A 17,098-nucleotide genomic window follows, 5' to 3' on the forward strand; every position below is an offset into this window, starting at 1 on the left:
TTAAAAGTACATTTCCCCTTTCCTTATTTAGTTAATCCTAGGATAGCAAATAATTTTTTAAAATTTAAGTACAAGCAATGGCACCTTTTGTGAAAGCACACAATGGTCTGCTCTGAAGTCTGATCAAAGTGAGATAAACTCACAACAGCCCCTGTCAGCCTCTTAAGATTAACACCACACCTCAAATTGATTTTGGAAGGCAGCAGGGAAAAAAATAGATAGATGAGACACTAGCATATAGTTAGGATAATATAAAGACCTATCGATACTGCACAAAACACAATAAAACTAAGGCTACAGCAAGATTACAAGTTACTTAAGACTATTCATATCTCTACAGGCTCTATTTGGAGAAGCATTACAGATAGAAAAGCTATGAAGCAGACACTAATTACCAGTTACATGGCATTTGTATTTCCCAGAAGGTTAGAAACAGAATAAAAGTTTTTTGTCCAAGGTTACTAAGATCATTTGCAGAAAGATCAAGAATAGAAACAAAGCCTTACAAATTCCATGCCACAATCCAAAGCATGTCATTTTTCATCATGGCCTTGTTAATTGAAAGATAAAAAAAAAGTGAATCATAATCAGGTGAACCCTATAAGGGCTTTAAATATTAAGTAGTGATTATCTGACACAGAATGAATAAACTGAGAAAGGAAAATTGGGCAGATGTACCAATTATTTTCCTTTTTGTCCCTCACAGTTGATACTGAGTGCCAGAAAATACAAAGCTAGAGGTCAAAAGAACAGTAGTGTAGCTGCATTTATAATGTGCAAACAGACCCAAATAAACAAAGGGAAAAATATATTGATTATTATAAAGCTTTTACTTGGATTTCAAGATTGCCAAAATTTTCCATATTGACTGGTAGAAAACTGTAATCATTTAAACCAAGAGACTGGTCAGGTATAAGCATCAGAATGTAAGTGGTTTCAAAACTAGAATGAATCAGAAAAACAAAACAAAACTCTCCAAATTTTAGGATAGATCATAGCTAACCTTTCAAAGAAGCCAAAAATCAAGATATATATATATATATATATATATATATATATATTTTAATTTATTTTTAGAGCAGTTTTGAGTTTACTGAAGAAAAAAATAAGCATAAACAACAGAGAGTTCTGTATGTCAGTGCCTTCCCCCCAGTTTTCTCTGTTAATAACATCTTGCATTATGGTGCTACATCTATTATGATTGATGGGTCAATATTGATATATTATTGTTAAATAAAGTCCATAGTTTACATTAGGGTTTATTTTTTCTTGTATATTCAATGGGTTTAAACAAAAGTATGATGTCATATATTGACATTTACAGTATCATACAAAATATTCTCATTGCCTTAAAATTCCCCAGAACTCTACCTATTCATCTCTTTCTCCTTCCCCTCAAACCCTTGGCAACCACTGATGTTTCCATGTATTCATAGTTCCACCTTTTCCAGAATGTCATATGGTTGAAATCTCACAATATGAAAACTTTCAGATTCATTTCTTTCACTTAACAATATGCATTCAAGTTTCCTCCATGTCTTTTTGGTGGCTTGATAGCTCATTTTTTTTATGGCTGAATACCATTGTATGGATGTAGCACAAATTGTTTATCCATTCTCCCATTGAAGGACATCTTTGTTGCTTCCAAGTTTTGGCAATTTTTAGTCAAGCTACTGTAAACATTTGTGCAGAGGTTTTTGTATGGTAATATTTTCAACTTATTGATTGAGTAAATACAAAGGAGCATGACCTCTGGCTCATGTGATAAGAGTATGTTTAATTTTGTAAGAAATTGCCAAATTGTCTTCTAAGTGGCTTGTATGATTTTGTACTTCCACCAACTATGGATAAGTGTTCCTACTGCACCATAGTCTTGCCAATATTTGGTGTTGTCAGTACTTTGGATTTTAGCCATTCTGATAGGTATGTAGTGATATCTCATTGCTGTTTTAATTTGCAGTTACCTAAAGAAAAAATTTGAGCATCTTTTCATATGCTTGTTTACCATCTGTAGATCTTCTTTGGTGAGATATCTGTTCAGATTATTTGCCCATTTTAAAAACTGAGGTGTTCATTTTCTTGCTGTTGAGTTTTAAGAGTCCTTTGTATATTTTTGATACCAGTTCTTTATCAGATACTTATTTGGCAAATATTTTCCCCCAGTCTGTGGCTTATATTTTCATTCTCTTAATAGTGTTTTTCACAGAGTAGAAGTTTTTAATTTTAATGAAGTCCAATTCAATTTATCCAATATTTTCTTTCATTGTTTATGCTTGTAGCATTTTATCAAAAAGGCATCACCAAACCCAAGGCCACTAGATTTTCTCCTATGTTATTTGCTAGTTTTGCGTTTTACAGTTATGATACAATTTGAGTTAATTTTTATGAAAGATGTAAGGTATGTGTCTAGATTCTTTTTCTTTTTCTTTTTCTTTTTTTTTTTTTTTGCATGAGTATTCTCAGGTGTTCTCACATCATTTATTTAAAAAGGCTGTCCTCTCTCCATTGAATTGTGCTTGTTCCTTTGTCAAAGATCAGTTGACCATATTTGGGTACATCTATTTCTGGCTTTCTGTTGCATTGATATATTTGTCTACTCTTTCACCAATACCACAGTGTATTCATTACTGTAGCTTTATAATAAGTCTTGAAGTAGAGTAGTGTTAGCCTTCTGTCACTGAGTCTGGGCTGCTCTAACAAAGTACCATAGACTGGATAGTTTATAAACAACAAACATGTCGCTCACAGTTCTGGAGGCTAGAAGTCCAAGATCAGGATGCCAGCATGGTCAGGTTCTAGTGAGTGTCTTCTCCAGGTCACAGATTTCTCATTTTATCCTTGCATGGTAGAAGGGGCTATGGAGCTCTATGGGATCCGTTTATAAGAGTATTAATCCTGTTTGTGAGGGATCCACCCTCATGACCTTCCAAAGGCCTCACTTTCTGCCACCATCACATTTGGCATTAGGATTCCAACATGTGAATATTGGGGAGACATAAACATTTAGGCCATAGCATTCTTTGATTTTTCTCCTTCAATATTGTGTTAGTAATCAGGGTCTTTTGTCTTTCTATATAAACTTCAGAATCAATTTGTCAATATCCATATCCACAAAATAACTATGAGACTTTGACTGGATTGTGTGGAATCTATAAATCAATTTGGGAAGAACTGGAATCTTAACAATATTGAGCCTTCCTCTCCATGAACACGGAATATCTCTATATTTACTTAGATCTTTGAATTCTTTCATCAGTTTTATAGTTTTTCTCATGTAGATCTTGTATATATCTTGTTAGATTTATACCTAAGTACTTCAATGTTTTGAGTGCTATTGTAAATAGTATTGTGTTTTTAATTTCAAATTACAATTGTTCATGGTACACAGAAAAATGGTTTACTTTGGTGTATTAATCTTTCACTCTGCAATCTTGCTGTAATTACTAAATGCTAATTAGTTTCAGATTTTTTGGTTGATTTGTTGGGATTCTTTACACAGATAATTATGTCATCTGCAAAGAAAGACAGTTTTATTTTTTCCTTACCAGTCTGTATACTTCTTTCTTTCCTTTTCTTATTATATTAGCTAAGACTTCCATTTTAATGTTGAATAGGAGTGGTGAGATGTGACATCCTTGCTTTATTCCTAATCTTAGTGGCCAAAATTTATTTGTCAAACTGTGTGCAGCCCACTTTGCATTCAAATGAGGATTTTTTTTAATTGTGATAAGTATAACTTAAAATAATATTTACCCTCTTAACAAATCTTTAAGTGTATAGTATTGTTAACTATAGGCACATTTTTGTAAAGAAAATTGATAGAGCTTAATAATTTTGCATAACTGAAACTTTATACCCATTGAACAGCAACTCCCCATGTCCCCTCTCCCCAGCTCCTAGCAACCATTATACTCTCTGCTTTGATGAGCTTGACTGTTTTAAATTCCTCCTGCAGTATTTGTTCATCTGTGTCTGGATTATTTCACTTAGCATAATATCCTTCAGGTTACTCCATGTTGTTGCATATAATAAGATTTCCTTTTTCAGGCTGAATAATATTCCATTGTATGTATATATAACGTTTTCTTTATCCACTCATCTTTAAATGGACACTTGTGTTGTCTTCATATCTTGGTTATTGTGGATAGTGCTGTAAACAACATGCGAATACAGATTTCTCTTCGATGATTTCAGTTCTTTTAAATGTATACCCAGGTATGGGATTGCTGCATCATATAGTAGTACTATTTTTAATTTTTTGAGGAAAAAAATATTATTTTTCACAGTGGCTGTACCATTTTACATTCCCAGCTACAGTGTACAAGGATTCCAGTTTCTACACATCCTCACCAACAAATTTTATTCTTTCTTGCCTGTTTGTTCATTTGTTTTTGATAATCGCCATCCTAACAAGTGTTAAGAGAGATTTCATTGTGATTTTCATTTTCACTTCCATGATGATTAGTGATGTTGAACACCTTTTTAATATACTTTTTGGCTATTTGTATGTCTCTTTTGCAAAAATGTCAATTCAGGTCCTTTGTTTTTTTAATTGTTTTTGGTTTTGTTGTTGTTTTTGCTATTGAGTTGTGTGAGTTCCTTATCTATTTTGGATGTTAACTCATTATCAGATTATGGTTTGGAAATATTTTCTCCCATTCTGTAGGTTTCCATTACAATCTGCAATCTGTTAATTTCCTTTGATCTACAGAGATATTTCAGTTTGATGTAGTTTTAGTTTGATACTTATTTTTGCTTTTGTTTCTTATGCTTTTGATATCGTATCCAAGAAATCATTGTGAAGACCAATGTCAAGAAGTTTACCCAAATGTTTTTTCTAGGAGCTTTACAGTTTCAGATCTTATGTTTAAGTCCTTAATTTATTATTTTTTATTGTGGTGTATATATATGTATAGATAATATATATTCTTAATTTATTTTGATTTAATTTTTGTATATTGTGAAATTAGGTTCAAATCCATTCTTTTGCATGTGGATATCTATAGTATTTCCAGCACCATTTGTTGAAGAGACAATCTTTCCCTATTGTGTATTCTTGACACTCTTGCTGAATATCAGTTGAACATATATGCATGGTTTTATTTCTGAAGTCTTTATTATTTTCCATTGTTCTATATGTCTGCCTTTATGTCAGTACTATATTGTTTAAATTACTGTAGCTTTATGATATATTTCAAAGTAAGAAAGTATAATGCTTTAAAGTTTGTTCTTCTTTCTCAAGATTGTTTTGGCTAATCAGGGTCCTTTGTGGTTCAATATGAATTTTAGGAGTTTTTTTCCTATTTCTATAAAAAATGCCATTGGAGTTATGATACAGATATATTGAATGTGTAGATTTCTTTAGGTATTATGTTCATTTTAAGAATATTAAGACTTCCAATCCATAAACACGGGTGTCTTTCTGTGTGTTTGTACCTTAAAAAAATTTTTTTTCATCAGTGTTGTATAGTTTTCAGTACACAAGTCTTTAACCTCCTTGGTTAAGTTTTTTTCTAAGTATTTTACTTTTTATGATGCTCTAGTGAATGGGACTTTTTTCTCTTAATTTCCTTTTAGGATAGTTACTTGTTAGTGTATAGTACCACAACTGATTTTTGGATGTTGATTTTATATACTGCAAGTTTACTGAATTTTTTATTTGTTCTAATATTTTATTTTTTTAAATTAGGGTTTTCTACATAAAAGATCAAGTCATCTCCAAATAGAGATAATTTTACTTCTTCCTTTCCTGGCTAGGACTTCTAATTTCTCTGGCTGAGACTTCTAGTACTATATTGAATAGAAGTGGTGAGAGTGGGCATCCTTGTCTTGTTCCTGATATTGGAGGAAAAGCTTTCAGATTTTCACCTTTGAGAGTGATGTTAGCTGTGATATTTTTGTATATGTCCTTAAGTATATTGAGGTAAATTCTTTCTATTCCTAGTTGAGAGTTTGCATCATGAATGGATGTTGAATTTTGTCAAACAATTTCTCTGAATTTATTGAGGTATGGGGAATGGCCCAGATGATGAGTAGGAAAGATCCTGAGCTCACCTCCTCTCATGGGCACACAAAAATTACAACTATTTACAGAGCAGCTACTGATGAGAAATACCTGAAGACTAGCAGAAAAGATCTTCTACAGTGAAGGATATAAAGAAGGAGCCACAATGAGATGGGTAGGAGGAGCAGAGTCATAGTAGAGTTAAGATCCATCCTTCTGGGTGAGTGACCCACAAAAGGGAGAGTAGTTACAGTTACAGAGGCACCCTCAAGGAGAGAGGGGTCCAAGCCCTACACTGGGGTCCCCAGCTTGGGGGTCCTGAACCAGGAAGGTGAACCTTCAGAATGTTTGGACTGAAGGTAAGTTGGGCTTACTTTTGGGAGAGCCAGGGGGCTGTAGTAAATAGAGAATCTACTCTTAAAGGGCACAGACAAAATCTCACACACTCTCTGACCCTGGGAAGAAGCAGTAATTTGAAAGGACCCTAAATCTCTTGGAGAGCCTCCCAGAGAGGCAGCAGGCAACTGGAACTCATCCTGGTGACACAGACACCTGTGGCAGCCATTTTGAGGAGCTAAAATATACCATGGGGTTATAAGTGCTGGCAAACTCCTTTTTGGAATCCAATCTCTAGTTTTTTAAACCTGAGCTGCCTGCTGACCTCCCAGCACCATCACTGGAATGCCTCAGGCCAAGCAGCTAGCTGGGCAGGGACACAGCCCCACCCACTAATAGGCTGGCTGCCTTAGGACCCCCTGAATCCATAGATGCCCCAGGAACCATCTTCACCTGCCAATGAGCTGACACTAGACACTAGTCCAGGGATCCCCTGGGCCCTAGCCTCACCCACCAGCAGGATCACACCAGTGCTGAAACAGCCCAGACCCTGCAGCCAGCCATGTCAGGAACCAGCTCCTTCCAGCAGCAGGCACACACTAGATATGGGACCCACAGACCCACAACCAGCCACCCTGGGACCTAGCCCTGCCCACCAATGGGCAGCATCCTCCTCACAAAGCAGGACTGGGGGCCAGCAGTGCCTACCAGACTGCTCACAGTAGTCAGCCTGCCACAGTAGAAAGGCCCACGCAGCACACATAGGGGGCACCCTGAGAGCATACAGCTCTGGTGACTAGAAGGGAGCAAACTGCTGGGACACATAGGACATCTCCTACGTAAGGCCACTTCTCCAAAGTTGGGGAACAAAAAGAACTACAAAACAACCCCAGAACAATTAACAAAATGGCAAAAGTACTAGAGATGTAATGTACAACATGATGACTATAGTTTACACTGCTGTATGTTCTGTATGAAAGTTGAGAGTAAATCCTGACTTCTTATCACAAGGAAAAACTGTTTTCTATTTCTTTAATTTTGAATGGATATGAGATGATGGATGCTCACTAAACTTATTGTGATAATCATTTCATGATTTATATTAAGTCCAATTATTGTGCTATGCACTCTAAACTTTTACAGTGCTATATGTCAATTGTAGCTCAATAAAATTGGAAAATAAATTTTAAAAAATAAATCTATTGAGATGATCATGTAGTATTGTGGATATGTCACAATAATTGATTTTCTTATATTGTATCATCTTTGCATCCTAGTAGTAAATTCCACTTTGCTATCGTGAGTGACCCTTTTAATATGCTGTTGAATTTGTCTACTTCTTACTTTGTCCTGTTATTATTTGTTTTTTATATTTAAATGCTGTGATGTTGTGTGCATATATGTTTATAATTTTTATGTCTCCTGGGTGAATTGACCTTTTTATCATTATATAATATCCTTCTTCATCACTTCTGACAGTTTTTGACTTAAAGTCTAGTTTGTCAGATATAAATGTAGCCATCCCTGCTGTCTTTTGGTTGCCGTTTTCATGGAATACCTTTTTTCATTCTTTCATTTTCAGCCTGAGTGTGTTCTTAAATCTAAATTGAGTTGTCTTTAGATAGAATATAGTTAGATCTTTTTAAAAAGTCCATTCAGCTTCTCTATGTTTTTTGATTGAGGAGTTTAATCCATTTAAATGTAAAGTAATTATTGATAGAGAAGGACTTACGATTGACAATTTATTGTTTTCTGTCTGCCTTGTAGTTCTTTTGTCTCTCTTTTTCTCTTTTGTCCTTTCCTTTGTGTTTCATCATTTTTTTGTATTTATATACTTTGCTTTTTCCTTTTTTCTTTTAAAAAATTTTTAAATTAAAATTTTTTTGTTGAAGTATAGTTGATTTATAATGTGTTAGTTTCAAGTTTACAACATAGTGAATCAGTATTTTTTCAGATTATATTCCATTATAGGTTATTACAAGATATTGTATATAGTTCCCTGTGCTATGCAGTAAATCCTCTTGGCTTATCTATTTGACATATAGTAGTTTGTATCATTTAATCCCATATTCCTAATTTGTCCCTCCCTCTCCCATTTGATTACCATGTTTGTTATCTATATCTGTGAGTCTATTTCTATTTTGTATATAGGTTCATTTGTATTATTTTTCAGATTCCACATATAAATGATATCATACAGTATTTGCATTTCTCTGACTGCCTTACTTCACTAAACATAATATTCTCTAGGTCCATCCATGTTGCTGTAAATGGCAATATTTCATTCTTTTAATGACTGAATAATATTCCATCATATGTATATGTATATATAACATCTTAAACAAAGCGTCTGTTGATAGGCGCTTGGGTTCTTTCCATGTCTTGACTATTGTAAATAGTGCTGCGTGAACATTGGAGTGCATGTATCTTTTCAAATTATAGTTTTTGATTTTTTTTCCAGATATATACTAAAGGGTGGGATTTCTCAGTAATATGGTAGCTCTACGTTTAGTCTTTTAAGGAAATTCTATACTGTTTTCCATAGTAGCTGCACCAATTTACATTCCCATCAACAGTATAGGAAGATTCCCTTTTCTCCACATTTCTCTCTCCCAGCATCTATTATTTGAAGACTTTTTGAGGATAGCCGTTCTGACTGGTGTGAGGTGATACCTCATTGTGGTTTTGATTTGCATTTCTATAATAATTATTAATGTTGAGCATTTTTTCAGATGCCTGTTGGCCATCTGTAGGTCTTCTTTGGAAAAATATCTATGTCTTCTGCCCATTTTTTGATTGGATTGTTTCTCCTTAGATATTGAGTTGTATGAGCTGTTTGTATATTTTGGATATTAACCCCTTGTCAGTTGTATCATTTGCAAGTATTTTCTCCCATTTTGTATATTGTCTTTTCATTTTGTTGATGGTTTCCTTTGCTGTGCAAAGCTTTTAAATTTAATTAGGTATCATTTGTTTATTTTTGCTTTTATTTCTTTTGCCTTAGGAGACTCATACAAGAAAATATTGCTACTATATATGTCACAGAGTGTTCCACTTATGTTCTCTTCTAGGAGTTTTATGTTTTCAGGTCCTGCATTTAGGTCTTTAAACCATTTTGAGTTTATTTTTGTATATGTTGTGAGGGAATGATCTAATCTCATTATTTTACATGTAGGTGTCCAGTTTTTCCAACACCATATGTTGAAGAAACCGTCTTCACTTCATTATATATTCTTGCCTTCTTTGTTGTAGATTAATTGACCATAGGTGCATGGGGTTTTTTTGGGGGGGTGGGGCTTTCTTTTCTGTTCCATTCATCTATGTGTCTGTTTTTGTGCCAAAACCATGCTGTTTTGATGCAAGTCCAGAAAGGTTTTACCGCCAGCTTCATTCTTTTTCCTCAGGATTGCTTTGGCAATTCTGGGTCTTTTATGGTTCCATATACATTTTAGGATTATTTAGTTTAGTTCTGTGAAAAATGCCCCAGATATTTTGATAGAGATTGCATTACATCTGCAGATCGCTTTGGAAGGGAAGAGGTAAAACTTTCACTATTTGCAGATGGCATGATACTCTAATGTAGAAAACTGTAAAGTCTCCAAACAAAAACTATTAGAACTAATAAATGAATTCAGCAAGGTAGCAGGATACAAGATTAACACATGGAAATCTGTTGCATTTCTTTGCACTAATAATGAAATATCAGAAAAATAATGTTAAAAAATCCCATTTAAAATCACATAAAGAACACCTAGGAATAAACTAAACCAATGAGGTAAAAGATCTATATACTGAAAGCTAGTAAAAATTGATAAAATTAATTGAATATGATTCAAAGAAATGGAAAGATGTCCCATGCTCTTGGATTGCAAGAATTAATATTGTTAAAATGGCCATACTTCTCAAAGCTATCTACAGATTTTTTTCTTTTTCTTTGTGTGACTCCTAAAGGTGTTACCTCTGTGGTTACCTTTGAGCTTACATTAAAAAAAAAATTATAGTTATATAGCAGTGTATCTTAACCTGATACAATTTAACTTCATTCACATACAAAATCTCAACATAATTACTTTTCCATCCCTGGCACTTTATGTTAATTATGTCATAATTTACCTCTTTTTGTATTGCATGTCCATTAGTATATTCTAATAATCATAGTTGTTTTTAATACTTTAGTATTTTATACTATAATTAAAAATGATTTACTTACCACCATTTTAGTATTATACCTTCAGCATTTTTGTAAGAAAAGTCTAATGATGATGAACCCCCGAGTTTGTCTGGGATATCTTTTTCTCCCCTTCATTTTTAAAGAACAGTTTTGCCAGGCATATTGGCTGACAATTTTACCTTTTGCAGCCTTTGAATATATCATCCTACTCTTTCTGTCCTGCAATGGTTCTGCTAAGATAACCACTGATAGTTATATGGGGGTACCCTTGTATGTGACAATTTGCTTTTTCCTTCCTTCTTTCAAAATATTCTTTCTTTGACTTTTGACAGGTTGATTATAGTAAGTTTCAGTGTAGAGTTCTTTGAATTTATCTTTTTGGGGGGAACTAATGAAATTCCTGGGTCTGGCCATTTCCTTCCCTGATTTGGGAATTTTTCTTTCGTTATTTGTTTGAATATACTTTCTGACCCTTTCTTTCACTCTTCTTTTTCTGGGAATCCCGTAATGTGTTTATTGGTCTGTTTGTAGGTGTCCCTTATGTACCTTAAGCTTTCTTCACTTATTTTCATTCTTTTACTTTGTTCTTCTCTGACTGGATAATGTCCAGTGGTCTGTTTTTGAATTTGCTGATCTTTTCTTCTGTTAAATGTACTCTGTTGTTGAATGCCTCTAGTGAATATTTCAATTCAATTATTGTATTCTTCAGCTCCATAATTTCTGTTTCATATATTTTTCTTTTTTATATTTCTTTAAATTCTCATTTGCTCATTCATACATTGTTCTCCTGACCATATGGAACATTTTTAATGACATTTATTTTTAATTACCTGTCAGGTGAATCAGATATCTCTATTTCACTGGGTTTGTTCCCTGGAGATTTATCTTGTTTCATTCTTTGGGACATATTTCCCTGTTTCACCTTTTTCCTTGACTCTTCGTGTTGCTATGTGTACATTAGAAAAAACAGCCACCTCTCCTGTTTTTTACTGACAGCTCTCGTACATGAGAAGACCCTTACCAATCAGCCTGGCTATATTTTCTGGGGACCTCTCAAACCTTCATACAAGTCCAAACCACTGTTTTTATTCTTAGCATCCCCCAGGGTTCTGTCAGCATTTGACACAGGAGAAATATAAGTCAGTGCCTCGGGAAGCCCCAGAAAAACAAAATATAGGACACATGATCCAGTACTTTTCTTCTCTCCTCAGGGATAAGCTGGAAAGTGGGATTTTTGCCTGTTTGCTTAAAACTGAGCCTTGGGGATGGGCTGTGGTGAGTGCTAGTATGTTAGTTCAAACTATCTTTGTTCTTGGTTACCTACAGGTGTCCAGAGTATGCCTGATCATTTCAGCACTCGAAGTCAGGTGAGACAAAAGCAATGGTTCAGGTAATGGCCAGAAAAATCAGTGTTGGTTATATGGTGCAGTCCTTTATTTCCTTCTCCAGGGAGAAGCTGGGAGCTATGGGTTTCCTCCTGATTATATGGTGCTGCACCAGATGTAGGGATTACAACAGCATGTCTCAAATTTCCTTCTAGCTTTGATGTGGCTGGTTTTGTACTTGCTTGGAGTGTAGGAACCTCTCAACTAGTTTCTGGATTTCTCACAAAGGGAATTGGACTGTGTGTAGTTGAATTGTTTGTCCATGAGGGGAAGGAGGGTTCAGGGCTTCCTACTCTGCCATCTGACTGATACCACTCCCTGAAACTTTTTAAGAATAGATTCCTAGGCTCACCCCAGATGACCCATGTGTAGCTGAAATTTTATGTTCTAACATAACCTTGAAATATGATTATCTGAGGGTGGTAGGAGTTAATCGGCTTTTAAAATAAACTTTATAGTTGATTCCTGAGTACACTAATGTTTCAAAACCTCTTATCTGAGAGCCAATGAAACCTGGCTGAAAAACTGTGTTTTGACCAAAAAAAGGAATACTCTTCTGCAGCCTCTTTTTTTCACTTCTGGGGTCAATGATCATTTGTTGTAGCTTTGAATAAAGAGTTGGGGGAATTCTCTTTGATACTCTAACACTTCCCACTTAGTTTGGCCCTGGTGTCCTTCCCCAAATACCTTTTCTCCCAGATCCCTACTCTTTCATTTTTTTCTTGATTTTAGCTAGTGGTCAACTAATATCTACGTTGTTTAATTCATAATTTGTAATTTTAAGAAAGGGAATATTTATACTCAATAATCCTTCAAATTCAAAGAGAATGATTTTATAACAGAGAAGTTTCTGAGCCTATGGCAGGCAAATAGTGAGGTATTATTGTGATTGAAGACTCTTTCTGGCATGTCTCAACCACACTATTTATATACATTGAGCCTATACTCCAGGGTAGATCCGCTCACTTTTTGTAGCCACTTCTGCACACTGTCTTATAATTTAAAAGAGTTCACAGACATTTTCTGGAGAAAATGTTTGGAAGCTCTGAATATTACACTGGTCTAAATGAGTGATGAGATTCCCTACAACTCAATGATTTGAAAATATTCTATGATCTTTCTCAGATGTTTTCCCTACGGGCTCAGATAATTCAAATACAACTTGGAAGAATGGGAGCATCAAAGAGTTTCACACATCTCAAGTTATATATTTGCATACCTATACAAACATGGAATTAATAAGACAAAAGACAGAGGTATTATGCGGACAAATTTCAAGGCTGTTTCAGCCAGATGTGAGAGTAAGGATGTGGAGCAATACAAGGTAATGAAGATAAATTTTAAAATATTAAAATGCCAATAAACATAAAATTACAGTGTGGTAGAGATCCATTTTGCTTTGTTTAGTAAGGATAACCAGCATTACTAAACCTAAAAATATAACCTTTGCAGATCTCATTGAAAATGTTATTCTGCTATTAGCATTAAAATTATTTTAAAGGGGCTGTTAGAGTTTTCATATTCTCTCAAAAGGAACTTGCATTAAGTTACAATATCTTTATTAATTAGCCTTTAACACTAAATGTTCTCTCCCTCCACCCTATTGCATTGCAGAATTGTTTTCTTCTAGGTACAGGGAACAAACCTTCTAACCTGCTAATACTGGATATTACTGAAAATTCTTTTGACTCTAAGTATTGGAAAACCCGGTTCAAAACAGCTTAAATAATAAGTTACAGAAGACTTATGTCAAATAAGTGTAAATAATACAGAGATTTATTAACTCATTTAACAAGAAATCTGGCAATATGGTGGTTCCAAGGTTGATTAGTTCAGTGGCTCTACAACGTCAGCGAGAATCCATATTCTTCCATTTTTTTTTACAATCTGCAATTCTTTAGCTTATTGACTTTTGTTTTTAGGCTTGTTCTTTCAGAATTACAGGACAGCTGCTGCAACTGCAGATACCATTATATCCTCTAACTTCCTTATGACTCTTTTTAAGAGTGAGAAAAACTTTCCCAAAAGCTACCTGTGTAGAATTTTCCTTTTGGCTCATTGGCCATAACTTTACCAATGAATGACTATAGGGAATGGAATTACCATAAGTGACATAGGCAGATCAAGATTAGTTCCCTGGGCTGGGGAGGTGGTACATCCTCCTATAATGCACATGCCTTCCCTGAATCTGACCCAAATCAGGGTGATGTTACTAAGGAATGTGCAGAGTTGGGAGAAACAGAAAATGGCTTTTGTGAGACAAAAATGTCTGCTATAGAGAATTTCAATATGGTGTATTGAAAAAGGGCTCAAGTCTTTGCTGTTCAACAAATAGCTGCTTAAGTAAATCATTTGATCTCCCAGATCTTAGTCTCTAGTTCAGTAAATGAAGGGAGTAAACTAAATCAGTGATTCATATATGGAAACTGGAGTAACACTTCAGGGAATATATCAGCAATACCTTGGAGTTTTTCAAAATATATACCTAACTGACACTCCTCCTCAGAATTATGGATTCTGAGACTCTCCCAGCAAAAGTAGGTGGTTTTTGTTTTTTTTTTTTTGGCTTATTTTAAGATATATACTTAAAATTATGAGTTGGCTCAGCATCTCTTAAAATCCAATCTTTTAGCCAGTTACTACTACCGAAGAAAGATGATATGTGGGGAAAAAGAGACAGAGAAGGAGACACACAGATTTCGCATTTGGGCCATCAACAAATGTTACTTGCCTGGACAAGCAGACAGGGAGGAAGCTTTCAAACTTGTCAAACTAGTTGGCCAAATCAGTGTCATCTTTACTAGGCTGTTGCATTTGAGTTGCTAATTCTTTGACAGTCTATTATGGGCTTATGTATTACTTTGCCATTTCCCCCCATTTTTATTGACATGTAATTAACATACAACATAGTATTAGTTTAAGGTGTGAAATATAATGACTTGATATATGTATGTACTGTAAAATGATTACTAAAATTTAGTTAACACCCATCACTTCACATAGTCAAAAAATTTTTTTACTTTGTGATGGGAACTTTTAAGATTTACTCTCTTAGCAACTTTCAAATTTACAAAACAGTATTGTTAACTATAGTCACCATGCTGTACATTATACCCCCAGAATCATTAAAATCTTATCACTGGAAGTTTGTACATTTAAACTGCCTTCACCTGTTTCCCCCATACTCCACCCCCTGCCTCTGGCACCACCAATTTGTTCTCTGTTCCTATGACTTCATTTTTTTAGATTCCACACGTAAGTGAGGTCATGCAGTATTTTTCTTTCTCTGTCTGACATATTTAACTTAGCATAGTGTCCTCAATGTCCATCCATATTGTTGATTTCCGTACTTTTTATAGCTAAATAGTATCCCATTGTGTGTGTGTATGTGTGTGTGTGTGTATCATATTATAAATAATGTCTTGACTATTGTAAATAATGCTGCAATGAACATGGCAGCCCATGTATTTCTTCAGGATAATGATTTCATTTCCTTTGGATATATACTGAGTAGTGGAATTGCTGGATCATATGGTAGTTCTATTTTTAATATTTTGAGAAATCTCCATATTGTGTTCCATAATGGCTGCATCAATTTACATACCCACAAACAGTGTACTAGGGTTCATTTTTCTCCACATCCTTGCCAGAATTTATTTCTTGTCTTTTAAAAATTTATTATTATTATTTTTAATGGAGGTACTGGGGATAGAACCCAGGACCTTGTGCATGCTAAGCACACACTCTACCACTGAGCTATTACCCCCCCCATTTCTTGTCTTTTTGATAACAGCCATTTTAACAGGTGTGAGGTGAAATCTCATTGTAGTTTTGATTTACATTTCCCTATGATTAGTGATGGGGAATACCAAAAAGAAAGTGTTTTTGGGTATCGCTGCCAAATATATTGAGGAATATAGGAAAAAGATTTGAGAGCTCTTGAACTAGTTCATTTCCAGGTCTCCTTTCAGTACTTTCTTATTTATGTGTATATTCTAAAACATAATACACTTTATAAAAGGGGTTTATATATTTTAAGTCTTGTTAGCAAAATTTGATTAAATTCAAATCAGAAGACAAACTGTTAAAATTCAGACATTGTACAGTAAGAAATTCCTTTACAGTCGCTGTCCTGAAGTGTTTCAGACAGTTCCAAACAGCTTTTCTGTATACAGTTCATACAGTTTCAGAGATATTTTGATAAAGTAGAAATTTTTCAAAAATTTCTCCCAAATAGTTCAGTTAAAATGAAAAAGACAAAATCAAATAGTTTTATAAATAATATTTGATACAAAGAATTATGTTGCATATATAAAGCAATGAGTGATCTCTAAGGTTTTGTCTAGTTCTACAGTTGTTTTTATCTAGGCAACCTTCAGACAGCCACTTATGGAACTGTGTATATTAGGAACAATCAACCAAATAAAATGTCTTAAAATGTTCAATGTCATTCTTTGACCACCAAATCAGAAATAAATATTAATCTGTAATGGTCTGTTGGTTTGAAAATGCTACACTAGGAGCTTATGCCCAATTCATTAACAATTCTACAATTTGTGGGGACCCAAAGGCAATGATATAAGACACAAGAAAGAACAAAGAAATGAGCAAAGAAATAGCCCTGACTTTGAAGTAAAGACAAGCTATTAAAAAAAAAAAATCCCTCTGCAGGTTAATTAACATTGGCTGCTCTCTTCATTTCCAATTGACCCATGAAATGAGATAGGTGTTCTTATTGGGGAAGGACCACATCATGTCCTCAAGTAAAACTCTTATAATCTACTGTGTCACTATGTCTGAGACCATCTGAAGATTAGTGAATTTTGTGTGTGTGTGTGGGAGTTTTCTTGGGGGGAAGTAGGGAGATAATTAGGTTTATTTATTTATTTAAATTTTTTTTAAAGGAGGTACTGGGGATTGAACCCAGGACCTCATGCATACTAAGCATGCACTCTACCACTGAGCTATACCCTCCTCCTAGTTAGTGTTTGAAATCTGATTTACTGATTCATCAATCCATCAGCTCCTTTGCTTCACATTTGATCATTTTGTTGGTTATTAACCTCCTTAAAATGTTGAGGAAGAGGAAGTATCTGTTGAGGAAAGAGCTTGGACTCTCAAAAACTGAGTTTAAATTTTGGTTCTACTATTTCACTACCTGAATCACCTGAGGAAAGACTTGCTATCTCTATGATGATTAGG

General features: G+C 34.5%; 1 long non-coding RNA gene and 1 other non-coding gene across 2 annotated transcripts in view; one reads left to right on the forward strand and one right to left on the reverse strand.

Moving 5' to 3' along the window:
* Positions 1 to 13,481, forward strand: part of LOC116661826 — a 202,094-nt gene extending 188,613 nt beyond the window's left edge. Inside the window, exons 3-4 of the long non-coding RNA XR_004317812.1 lie at positions 11,838 to 11,878; positions 13,022 to 13,481. This is a non-coding gene — a long non-coding RNA (uncharacterized LOC116661826). The remainder of the gene's footprint in view (positions 1 to 11,837; positions 11,879 to 13,021) is intronic.
* A 3,317-nt stretch (positions 13,482 to 16,798) lies between these two features.
* Positions 16,799 to 16,870, reverse strand: TRNAT-AGU. Its single transcript has one exon. It is a non-coding gene; the product is annotated as a tRNA-Thr (tRNA).
* Between the last annotated feature and the right edge of the window lie 228 nt (positions 16,871 to 17,098).

The sequence above is a fragment of the Camelus ferus genome, chromosome X (assembly GCF_009834535.1).
Source record: "Camelus ferus isolate YT-003-E chromosome X, BCGSAC_Cfer_1.0, whole genome shotgun sequence".
In the NCBI taxonomy this organism is placed as follows: domain Eukaryota; kingdom Metazoa; phylum Chordata; class Mammalia; order Artiodactyla; family Camelidae; genus Camelus; species Camelus ferus.